The sequence below is a fragment of the Lepus europaeus genome, chromosome 6, assembly GCF_033115175.1.
Source record: "Lepus europaeus isolate LE1 chromosome 6, mLepTim1.pri, whole genome shotgun sequence".
NCBI classification, from domain to species: Eukaryota; Metazoa; Chordata; class Mammalia; order Lagomorpha; family Leporidae; genus Lepus; species Lepus europaeus.
In genome coordinates, this window is record NC_084832.1 from 75,901,420 (window position 1) to 75,911,794 (window position 10,375).

Consider the following 10,375-nt stretch of genomic DNA (forward strand, 5'->3'; position numbering starts at 1 on the left):
AGAAAGTGTTTTCCCAAATATTTCATATATAAGCTTGGTTGAAACTGTGAGCATGAAACATGGAGATATAGAGAGCCAAACATATAAACATCGTCTTGGTTCCAGACACCTCCCAGCCTGTGTTCCAATCATTCTGATGATCAGGAAAGTTGTTCTCCATTTCTAGGCCGTATTCTCAGAGATTCTTTCTCTTTCCAGCTCCCACAGAAGAAAAAACAAGGCTGAAGTGAACATTTCTTGGGGATTGGAAAGAAGATTCAGTTCCTCCCATATTGTTTTAGAAAACTATATATATATATATATATATATATATATATATATTTGACAGGCGGAGTGGACAGTGAGAGAGAGAGAGACAGAGAGAAAGGTGTTCCTTTTACCATTGGTTCACCCCCCTCAATGGCCGCTGTGGCAGTGCACTGTGCTGATCCGAAGCCAGGAGCCAAGTGCTTCTCCTGGTCTCCCATGCGGGTACAGGGCCCAAGCACTTGGGCCATCCTCCACTGCACTCCCGGGCCACAGCAGAGAGCTGGACAGGAAGAGGAGCGACCGGGACAGAATCCAGCGCCCCAACCGGGACTAGAACCCGGGGTGCCAGCGCCGCAGGCGGAGGGTTAGCCTATTGAGCCGTGGCACCAGCCTAGAAAACTATATTTAAAAGAGATATAACCAGGGAAGAAACACTGTCCAATATACTACAGTGTCAGTGATTGTCCAAACCAAAATCTTAGTTTGAATTTGTTTCTACTATTTTGAAAGATACCAAAGAGAATAAAATTCTGATATGTAACTATGGCTTTAAAATTTTAAAAAAATATTTACTTATTTATTTGAAAGGCAGAGTTACAGAGAGAGAGGAAGAGACATAGAAAGCGATCTTCTATCCGTTAGTTCACTCCTCAAATGGTCACAACAGCCAGACTGGGCCAGCCTGAAACCAGGAGCCAGGAACTCCACCCAGGTCTCCCACATGGATGGCAGGGGCCCAAGCATTTCCAGGCACATTAGTAGGGAGCTTGATTAAAAGTGGAGCAGTCAGGATTCAAACCTGCACTCATATGATCTGTGAATTTCACAGGCAGTAGCTTACTCTGATGTGACACACCACCAGTCTACGTAATTATGCCTCAAGTGGTTTCTTCATAAAAACCCTTCATTTACCTGTTTTAGTAGTGGCTGAAGGATAGTTACTGTTATTTTCATTTACTAGTACAATCAATGAAAAGATCAGTAGGTGCCAGCACTGTGGCACTGGGGGTTAAACCATTGCTTGCGAAGCCAGCATTCCATAACGGAGCACTAGTTTGAGCCCTGGCTGCTCCACTTCCAAACCAGCTCCCTGCTAATGCACCTGGAAAGCAGCTGGAGATGGCTCAAGTACCTGGTCCCCTGCTCCCCACAGGGCAGACCTCAATAGAGTTTCTGTGTTCCTGGCTTCTGACTTTGGACTGTCCCAGCCTTAACCACTGCAGCCATCAGAAGTGAATCAGCAGATAGAAGATCTCTCTCTTCCCCTCTCTCTACAATTCTACCTTTCAAATGAATAAAATAAATCTTTAATGACAACAAAAAGAACAGCTCCAGCAAGCCTGTCCCCACCCTACCTGCCACCTCCCTTATGAGGCCTCACTTTAAACGCCAAACATAAAGAAGACTCTAGGAAGCAAAAGACTTAGGTGTCACTTTTGTGTACTATCACCTTTGAATAGTCCTAATTGTGTATAACATCAGAAGTTCCAAGGCCACAGAAGCCGAGGGTGAAAACCACATATTAGGTTAAAAGCTACACATCACTAGGGCAGATTAACCCGAGTACTGTCCAGCTGTGCTTGCACTGGCCAGTGCAGGCTGACACTGCCACTTCAGTGAATGAGTGATGATGTCAGGACGGAAGCATGATGGGGGAGCAGCTGTGCTCCTGGGAAGACACAATTTCCACCAACACAGCTAACGCAAAGGAGACAGTGTGCACTGTCACGCGGTGGAAGCACCTAGGCAGAGGGCCATCTCAGCACTTTCACTGTCAAGGAATTACCCGTCTTAGATCATCAGACTGACCTCCTGCATGTGTGTTCTTTATTATTTCTTAACATGCAAGGTTAAGATGCTAAAGAAATGCCGCAGGACTTTAAAGGTGCTATAATCATTAACCAAACAAGAATGAGGCTGACCAAAGCATCAAGCCATTTAATTCACTTAGCTCTGAGCTGAACACTCCCACCTTCATGCACTTCTGCCATTTATCACTGTAAGTAATGGCCTCAATCTAACCCCATGTCCTTCCCATTCATTGCCACCCTCCATTAGTGTTAACGCAGGGGCATATTAAACATTCGGTGCTAGGCTTGTCATCCCCATGGTTGCTGTTCAATGCTTTCATGTAACCCTTCCCAGTACCATTGGTTTACATCATCTGATTAACACAGATATGTCTTGAAGAGAAAAGAATGTCTCACACTCTCTTGAATAACTCCACACTTAGAACCCTCCTCCAGAACACAAAAATTGTAACACACAATTCACCCTGCATCTCGAATGTGACCCTGAGACATAACCCTTTTAAAAGTTCCATGTGGGGCCAATGCTGTGGCACAGCAGGTTAAAAGCCCAGGCCTGAGGCACCAACATTCCACGTGGATAGCGGTTCAAGTCCCGGCTGCTCTGCTTCTGATCCAGTTCCTTGCTAATGCACCTGGGAAAGCAGCTAAGGATGGCCCAAGGACTTGGATCCCTGCACCCACATGGGAGACATGGAAGAAGCTCCTGGCTCTGCATCAGCTCAGCTCCGGCCACTGCAGCCATTTGGGGAGTGAACCAGTGGATAGAAGACCTCTCTGTCTCTACCTCTCTCTGCAACTCTTTCAAATAAATAAAATAAATCTTCAAAAAAAAAAAGTTACATGTGACTTTCATGCTGCCTGATTTTTACTGATATCCTAAATCCACAGTGAATAAGGAACTATCTTGAGTATATAATTATCTTATAGATTTCAAGATCTCCCAGCTAAGTATGTATTTGCTTAAGGCTCACTAATATGTTAAAAGATATGAGTGTTTTTTCTCCTTTTCATCCTGGGTGGTTCACCCTGCATCTGGGGGATCTTTTGTGTACAGTACTGTTTCTCCTTTTCTCTTTTTCTCAAAATAAACACTGCACACCTGACTATGGTACCCATCAAGGACTATGTTAGCATGCTCAGACCATCTGGCACCATGACTCAGACTTAATTAATGTTTACTGAATAAGTACCATGTGTCAGACCCTCAGCCAGGCGTTTGTGCACTTTTGGCTAAATACTCAATGTGTACACGGCTTAATTCATTAACCAACCATTTTTTTAAAATCCCTTTGTATTAACCATGAGTTTTATTTTCTGTATTCTGATGTTTTGATAGCTTGAGGCATTGCTGCTCTTGGAAAGACCGATTCCCCCAGGATTAGCCAATGCCTGGAGATGGTGAAGGACTTACCAGAGAAGTTCACCCTCATGCAAACTGAACCATTGGCAGTACACACTCACCACCTCCTTGATCAGGCTCTGGGCACAGTGCTCCCCTTCCATACCCAGGGCCAGGTAACAGACAATGGGGGCCAGCCCTGTATCCTCTGTCTGCTGAAGTTATACCAAGTAGCCAATCCGAAACCTGCTTCACCTGTCCCTCCTCTGCAGAAAGCACAATCAAGGCTCTTGCCCACATCACCCTCATCCCCTTTGCCTCCGAATGACCTTGCTGCTGCTCTGTGTCCCCTCTGCATGGTGTGCCATGCCTCTTGCAACTGGCACACTATTGAGTATAATAAACTTATTTCATGACAGTCATTTCTGTGTCTGTATTTCTTACCACACCTGGTTAAAACAAATCCTGAGTAGCACTAAAACGTCCTAACCTAATTACAGAATTAGCAGGTAAGATTATTTTGGTTCTTTCATACCACTCTCTGTATTCAGTAAACAAGTTTTTAAAATTTGCGGTGTTGTCATTCATATCATCTTGTCTGGCTCAAGTGAGTTCCTGCGACATATAACTGAAAAGATTTAATGAATAATTATTTCTACTGCAGCAGCCAGCCAGCTCTGGCCTATTCACCATGTCTCTTCACGACTCCTGGCACGCATTACTTCACCGGCACTTGGAGATGGGCAGTAAGGGCCCTCTGCCCACATCATTTGTCCTCCCCTGGGTGGACGGGATGCATCTCAGAAGCCCACAAGTGACCTCATATGTCAGCTATGTACTCAGAAGCCCCATGCTGCACTAGACTGGATGCCAGGTGTGTCTCTGCAGACCCAACTGTTGCACTCAGAGACTGCAGGGCTATCTGGGCAGCGCTAGTTCGTTTCTGATCCTTGGGACTGCTTCGGAGCTGGCTGCAAACCTGGTCTCCCTGCTATGCCTTCAGCTGGCATCTGCATTTAGCTTCCTGTCCTTGCTGGAGAGGTGCATTCTGCCCGGCCAGGTAGCAGCTAGGAAGCAGAGGCACTGACAGATGGAAGCTGTCATGCCCAGCAAGGTTTCTTTCTTGTCTTTTTCTCTGTAATGTTTAGCATTCCTGTCACTGTCCCAATTTCAACAGTATATGTCCTAACCATATATAGTGGGCTACTCAAGGTCAAAATATAAAGATGGTCTTCACACCACATATGGGACTAGTTCATGTGCTGGGCCGCTCCATTTCTGATTCAGCTTTCTGCTAATGGCCTGGGAAAGCAGCAGAAGATAGTCCCAAGTGTTTGGGTCCCTGCCATCCACATGGGAGACCTGGTTGAAGTCCCTGGCTTTGACCTGGCCCAGCACTGGCCTTTGCTGCAATTTGGGGAGTGAGCCAGTGGATGGAAGATCTCTCTCTCCTTCCTTCCTTTCTTCCTTCCTTCCTTCCTTCCTTCCTTCCTTCCTTCCCTCCCTCCCTCCCTCCCTCCCTCCCTTCCTCCCTTCCTCCCTTCCACCTCCCTCCCATTCTAGACTTTAAAATAAATAACTTTTTAAAAAATACTGGACTATAAAGCAAAGTCCTTAAGTAGACATGAGGATACCTCAAAAACATTTGTGGGAAATGGAATTAAAAGATGTTGACTCTGAAATCCCTGACTCTGAATTTTTCCACCATATGCATTTTTTTCAAGTGCCATCCTGCCTTTGGGGTGTTTTCCTATCCAGCCAAGGTCACAAGCTCTCAGTTTCTGTTTAGGATGCTCTTCTGAAGGAAAAGGTGTTTCCCATTGATGCTGCCATGAATTAGGTATACAACAGGACAAGTTCAAGAAACTGGATTAAGCATAGAGTTCAAGCAACTAATGCTTTAGGATCATACAGAAGAATTAAGACACAAGTCAATATAAATTCCTTTGGAGATCAAAGATCAAAAAACGCTACCATGGAATTTCTTTCACTGCAAACTAGTTTTGTAACAGCATCACAGATTTTGAATAGTTCTATAAATCAAGGAGTTAACGTTGATTGTTTAGCATCCTTGTCAATGTCATGATTTGAGAAACATACGCCTAACGAGCCGGAGGTGGTAAGCTCCACAAGGTGTCCCATGCCTTCCACGGGAGGATACCCATTTACTCCTTCTATAGAAACCTGCTGAGCAGATTTACCATGTCACACACTGCCCTGAGTGCTTGCATAAAGAACAAGACAGGAAAAGTCCTTCCCTCCTTGAGCCTGGCGTCCAACACAGGAATGGCAGTTTGCACGGACAGATGGATGAACACATGCACAAAGGTAGGCAGGTCAGGACTGTGATCTGTGATACTCAGTGGGCACAGGTCAGCATACTGCATTGGTAACGGTCCCCCCTGACATACACACATTTTAACATCCCTGAACTCAGGATGTGTCATAATATAAATAGAAAATTTCATCATCCCTAATCTAAAAATCCAAACCCTGACATGCTCCCAGATCCAAAAACTTGTTGAGCGCTGAAATGTTCCAGAATCTAGAGCATTTCAGATTTCAGCTTTTCAGACTGCAGATGCTCACTTGATAGAGTCTATCACATATTCCAAAACCCAAAAAGCTCCAAGATCTGAGACCTGCTGGCCCAAGGTGTTCTGGAAAAGTGATACTCCACCTGAACAGAAAACTGCTGACCACTTGGCAGCAGTCAAGACACAGTTGCCATGTCCTTGCTTGTGCATAAACTTGGTCACAGCTACTCATTTTGTTTTCATTTCTACTGAGTTATGAACACTGTTGGCACTGCAAATGTTCTGCTTAATCGCCATTTAAATGGTTTTCAAAAAGATTACACTATGACTTGGCACTGTAAGGAGTTGTTGCTATGTATGCACAAAGGTACCAAGCAGAGCACTGGGGCATAAGAATTATCTTTGTTTTATATTTCCATTATATCTTGCAAAGCAAGATTCAAAAGCTTTACCAGACTGAAGAAAGACACAAATTGATGAAGCTGTGTGGTAGTTTGTTACTGAGACTCATGAAAATAGATTGCTCATCACATCCCAAGCAGTGCTACTAAAACAACCTGCAAACAAAACAAAACAAAACAAAACACCCAGAAACCTACCAACATTGATGGAAGCAAGGACAGCAGTGTGACCTGTTCATGCTGTGTCATGGAAGACCAGGGTTAAAGAGGTATGTCATGAAAAGTTGGCACTATTTCTCCTTTCTCCTGCAGCATACAAATAATGCTGCATATTACAACTGATGGCATTTCAGATTTGATGACGTATGAAAAACAAGATGGCTTGCTAGTCAATCAGAAGTTTGAAAAATGCAGAGTGGAAGTTTGTTGGTTCTAGACAGTTTCTAGTTACTGAAGTATTTGTACATGCACAACTTCAGGCAAAATGTCCCAATTTGATAATATGATATAGTTTTGCAGATCACTCATCATTTAACATATTCTATTTCCTCCTATTTCAGAAGCACATTTTTGGCATATGCTCCATTCTGGAGAAACAGCATGGCAATGAGCAAACCTCATGTTCCACTTTCTCAACTTTAATTGGTGCTGCTCCAGATTTTAACAGTTCAGAGAAAACAGGGGGTCGTTTCTGGGGCTGTGGGCTAAGCTCAAGTGAAGACTGCTACACAGGATGGAGCAGAAGGTCCATTTGCTATCCCAAAGCATGCATACAGGACTTTAAGATGCTTAGCACCACAGTAACAGGAATAAAACACCAACTGTAAGGGTACGTTTCTAGGCAGCATTTGGTCACAGCTCAAAAAATGCATTGATTTCTTTTTAAGCATAATGCTAAGCAAATCGTTTGGAACCAGAGAGAGTTGAAAGCCATACTAACAAAGAGAACACACACACACACCCCAGGAAAGAGAAATGATAAACAATGGCTGCAGATTAGAGATTTTTAAGCACAGCTACAGCACTCAGTGTGTCATATCTGTAACACCAGTGTTCCACAGTGTTTAGTCAAGGGACAGCTGCCTTGATGCAAAAGCGAACAACGCAATCAGGAATAGGCTAGGGGCTTTCTACGTGATGAACACGTATTTCTACAGTCTTGACAACGGACAGCATCATGTATGTGGCGTTTCCCACTCTGAAGACCTGGTGCCTGTTCCCAGGACCCTAAGTGAATTTCCTTTCTGGTGAACAGGAGTGAATTCAGGAATTCCCTGATCTAATATCACTGACTTCATTTCAGTCTCCGCTTTTAAGTAGGCCAGCTCATGTCAGGAATCCTCTGACAGTTGGTACAGGAGCATGCAAGTGCCAGTGTGAACACTGCTGGGTATGTGCTGCTGCCAGCCTGTGGGGTGCACAGAGCTGAAATAGACCTGGATGGCAGAGAGGGCAGATTGCTCCTTAAATGCTACTTACCTGTCTTCCAGCACGAGCTTAGCTGAAGGAGTGAGGGCAACTGGCCTGTGTGGAGAGTTCCATCTGATTTCTAAGCTGGAAATGAGGTGGCAGGAGGCTGCGGAGGCCTTGTCTGGCCTCTCAGGTGCATATGAACACAGTGCAGGTTCCCAGAGGGAGAAGATACTCTATAAAAGAGTCTGATGCACAAGGCGGAGAGACAGTATATGGATTTTCCAGTGTATATTCAAAAGGCCTCTCTCTCAAGTAGGGCTACAAGACAGCATAGAGCAAGGACAAGAGCACAGACAGGCAAACAGGTGCAGATTCAAACCTCAGCTCTATTACTTACTCTTTCAATTCTAAAATTGGAGCAGAAATTAGAGTGACTGTGAGAATTAAAGTAACAGTATATGTAAGGCACCTGCTAATGTGGCCAGCTGTGAGGGTAAGTCATATGGGCTCAGAACATGATGCCTTTGGCCAAGGGGGGGGGGGGTTCTGGAAGGTTTTATGAAGTTGTTGTGAGGCAAGAATATGTCCTCATAAGGAAAAATAAAATCTGAAAATTCACATCTGTGATCAGAAAAGTACCAATATATTAGAATTTAATAGACCTCAGGAGTGGATGTTCGGCACCATGGTTAAGACACCACTTGAGTTGCCCACATCCCATGAAAGAGTACCTGAGTTCAACCTCTGGCTCCGTTTTAGATTCCAGCTTCCTGCTGAGATGCACCGTAGGAGGCAGCAGGTGATAGCTCAATTACTTGGGTCCCTGTCATGCCCATGGGAGGCTTTGGCCTTTCTGGCCCCTGGCTGCTGTGGGCATTTGGGGAGTGAACCAGCAGCAAGATCTCTCTATGATTCTGCCTTTCAGAAACAGGAGATTTTAAAAACAGAATTGAACACACAGTCCTCGCGGGTCTGCTAAGTCAAAAGCCGTGATAAGGGTTACTGCCTCTACCTTGAGCTACTTTATGATAACAGCCTGCTCCCTCAGTCTTGTGTAAAACTCAGTTCTAACTCTAATCATTCTGTGTCTGCCTTAGTGGAAGTTTTGGAAAGCAATCTCCATCTGGCTCATCCCCCAACAGGGTGTTGGGCATCCCTGTTCCAGGCCCCGTCACCCTTCCAGGTGGCCCCCAACTGCCACGCACTTAGGTGCAGGTGTGCGTTCTCAGAGAAGGTGGACCGAAAGCCCCGGGGCAATTAGACAACAGGAAGAATGGACAGAAGTAATCACCGGTGCCTTGGACGCGTTGGGGTTTGGGGCTCTTTAATTACAGGGAAAGGTCGGTTCCAATTGTCGAAGCTCTTAGAGCGCTGAGTTGGTAGGGTCCTTCCCACCGGGACAGATCAAGGCCATTGCATGCCTGCTGCGCTGTTCTCAAGCAAAAGCCGCAAGTGCGGGCTCTGCATGCTGTCTCCAGGGAGCCCCTCCCCAACAAGGGTTCCCACCAAGGAAGCTGCTAGGTTAGCAGTGCTGCTCAGGGCAGAAAGTGGCACGGGTTCCCGTGTGCCCTTACTGAGGGCACCAAACTTTCTCCCTCAACAAAACCTCTTTCAAACCACATGGAGGCAGGAGGAGGATGCAGCCTGGGGATGCCGTCAGCTGCTGCCGGAGACTGCCCTCCCCGCCCCCCGCCGCCCTCCGCCCCCACCCGCTTCCTCGCAGGGAAAGCAGCCCAGACAGCGCAGCCCCGCGCCGCCCCACCCACCGCACACCGCCCACACCCCCGGGGCCGCGGAGCCCCGCGCTTCACAAAGCCGTCCGCGTCGCGCGGCGATTCCCCGGGACCGGGGGGCGAGCCGGGCTGGGTACCTTAGGAAGAAGCCAGGACACCGGCGCCGGAGGGTACCCGCAGCATCGTCCGGGCGCCGCCGTCACCGGAGGTGCCTGGGCTGCGCTCAGAGCCCGAGCCGTGGGGACCCGGTGTCGCCGCGGCCGCCCGCGCTCCCCGCGCTGCGCTCGGATCGCTGCGCCCGGGCTCCGCTGCCCGGCGACAGCCACTGTCAAGCGCAGCCCCGCCCCCTGCGCGCCGGGCGAGCCGCGGACCCCCGGGACGCGCCGCCGCCCGGATTGGCTGCGGGCGCCCCTGGCCACGCCCCCCGCTCGGCGCGCGGCCCTCCCGGGCGGGCCTCTCCAGGGGCGCCGCGCAGGGCGGGGTCCCGGGCTGGGCGCGGCTTCCTGCGGGCACCGGCGCGCCGAGCCTGCGCTCCTGGGCGCTGCAGTTTGCCCTGTCTTTGCCAGCCCAGAAATACATAGACGACCGAAGAGAAAAGAGCAAACGTGTTGTGTAGGGCCCTTCCCGGGGAGGGAAGTGGCCACCGCAAGCAGCAGCTGCGGTGTGAAATCCTATTTATATATCGGCAGTTATTACGAAAGCTCGGGACAGGCTACTGAGGGTGCGGTGCGGGAATTACAGCCAGAAGGGTTTTGGTGGTGGTGGTGATGGTGTTTGGGGGTTTTGTTTGTGCTTGTTTTTGAACCTGAAGGTGCCCTTGCACACCTCTGAAACTTCTGTATCTCATGAAGAAACTAAATCCAGTTGAACAACCTGTCCAAGGTCATGGAAG

The 10,375-nt window shown here is 47.6% G+C and overlaps 1 protein-coding gene across 1 annotated transcript in view; it reads right to left on the reverse strand.

Moving 5' to 3' along the window:
* The window catches only part of FRY (FRY microtubule binding protein), a 512,138-nt gene extending 502,428 nt beyond the window's left edge, over positions 1–9,710 (reverse strand). Inside the window, exon 1 of the mRNA XM_062194404.1 lies at positions 9,621–9,710. The gene's annotated coding sequence lies outside the window, so the exon portion shown is untranslated. The remainder of the gene's footprint in view (positions 1–9,620) is intronic.
* Between the last annotated feature and the right edge of the window lie 665 nt (positions 9,711–10,375).